The following is a 2,268-nucleotide window of genomic DNA, read 5'->3' on the forward strand; positions in this document are numbered from 1 at the left end:
TTACATAACCTCAGGAAGGCTTCATTCTCAATGCCATACATAGCCTTCACCATTGTTGAGACTGAACAAATAAAATTAACTTTAGCAGTGTCAAAACAAAACAAATTACATAACCTCTCTGAATTGATTCTCGTCCTTTGTAGAATTGAAATAAATTTGTAAAATCCTGTTTCATTAATACTGTCGTGACTTCGTGTGATGGGTGCTATTTTAAGCACTCTCGAGAAATGCAGTGAACAAAGTTTCTATTCTCATAAGGCTTTTCTAGCAGGGAAAGAGGGACAATAAACAATAGGTGTTTTATGTACACACAGTGAAGAAAAGTGAAACAAATTAAGGGGCACAGGAAATGACTGGTAGAGTTGCCATTTTATAAAAAATTGATCAGAGAAGGGCCTCCCAAAGATAGACAGAGAAACTTGAAAGAAATAAGAGAGCCGGGCTCAGTGGCTCAGCCTGTAATCCCGCGCCTTTGGGAGGCTGAGGTGAGTGGATTGCCTGAGCCTGTGGGTTCGAGACCCACCTGGGCATCTTGGTGAGACCTCATCTCTACAATAAATCAAAAATGAGCCGGGCATGGTAGCGCACGCCTGTAGTTCTGGCTACTTGGAAGGCTGAGGCGGAAGGATCGCTGGAGCCCAACAGGTGGAGGCTGCGGTGGCTGGGAGCGGCCACTGCACTCCAGTCTGGGCGACAGAGTGAGATTCCAACTCAAAAAAAAAAAAAAAAAGAAAAGAAAGAAGTGAGAGAATGAGCAGTTCAGAAGCTAGTTGAAGCACATTCCAGGCAGAGGGAACAGCAAATGCAAAGGTCCTGAAGCTGGAGCATGATTGTTTTGTCTAAGGAACAGTGGGGATCAATGCGGAGTCCCTGTGTGTGAGATGGGTAGGGTGGCAGGAGATGAGATGAGGTCAGAGGCAGAAGAAATCGATTTCTTAGAGACTAGTAGGCCATATGGATTATCACCTAGAGATAGGGAGCCATGGAAAAGTATAGAGCAGGACTATCTTGGTTTTCAAAGGCTCGCTCTGGCTACTATGTGGAAAATACACTGCAGAGGCAAGGGTGGAGGCACAGAGACTGATGGGGATGCTGTTGCAGCTGTCCGTGGAAGGCCTGTTGGTGGTTAGGACTGGGGTGGGAGCAACAGGAGTGTTGAATGTTTGGGTCATATTTTGGATGTAGAGTCAATAAGATCTGCTGAAGCAGGGGGAAGGAGGCATCAGAGATGACTAAGCTTTCGGCCTGAGCCTCTAGAAGACTGGAATTGCTGAGGTGGGGTGGGTGGGGGACTCAGAGGAGCAAGCTTCGGTGAGTGGGTCAGATCACGAGTTTGCTTTTGGATCTGATAAGTTGGGTACGTTTTGCAGTCCCAGTGGGAATGTCCAGTCCACAGTTGCATATCTATGTTTATAAAGCTGTGGAACTAGGTGAGGTCACTGAAGAGGCTGTTGTAGATCCAGAAGAGGACAGGTCCAAACTCTGGGGTCCTCTAACCTCAAGGGGCCAGAAGAGAACAAAAGAACCTGTCCTGTTATGAGAGAAATCAAGCAAGAGCATGGGAAGGAGCTGTCAGGGAGGTCGAAGGTAACCGGGAGTGTGGTGTCCAGGGTCTAGCCCGTCTAGGATAGGTTTGCAGTAAATGCTTACCACCAGCTTATTTTTGTCACAGTGGAGCAAAGAGAAAATGGACTTCGAGACACATTAACAAAGCATACACTTCCTTAGACATGGAATTTTATAATTATATCCTGTGCACTGCAGTGACCCACTTAATTAAAGAGGAATGTTTTTCCTTGGTGTGGGAGTGACCAAGGAAGGAGGAAGGTTTTGTGGGAAGTGGAACCCTGAAACAGACTAACCTGGTTCTGCATTTAAAAGGCAAATCGATCGCTTCTCCGCCTTTTGGCTAAGATCAAGTGTAGTATCTGTTCTTATCAGTTTAATATTTGATATGTCCTGTATTCGAGGACAATATATTAAATGGATTTTTAGAAAAAATAAAAGGCAAATTGAAACTGAGTGTGGTGGCACGCACTGATTGCCCAGCTGCCCAGTGGAGGATGGCTTGAGCCCAAGATTTCGAGGCCAGCCTAAGCAACATAATGAGATTCCATCTCTCTCTCTTTTTTAAATATATATTTTAATTTATTGTAGAGACGAGGTCTTGCCAAGTTGCCCAGGTTGGTCTCGAACCCATGGGCTCAGGCAGCCCTCTCACCTCGGCCTCCTAAAGTGCTGGGATTATAGGCATGAGCCAGTGCACCC

Source organism: Carlito syrichta, unplaced genomic scaffold, assembly GCF_000164805.1.
Source record: "Carlito syrichta isolate Samal-C Ts95f unplaced genomic scaffold, Tarsius_syrichta-2.0.1 Scaffold307274, whole genome shotgun sequence".
Taxonomy (NCBI): domain Eukaryota; kingdom Metazoa; phylum Chordata; class Mammalia; order Primates; family Tarsiidae; genus Carlito; species Carlito syrichta.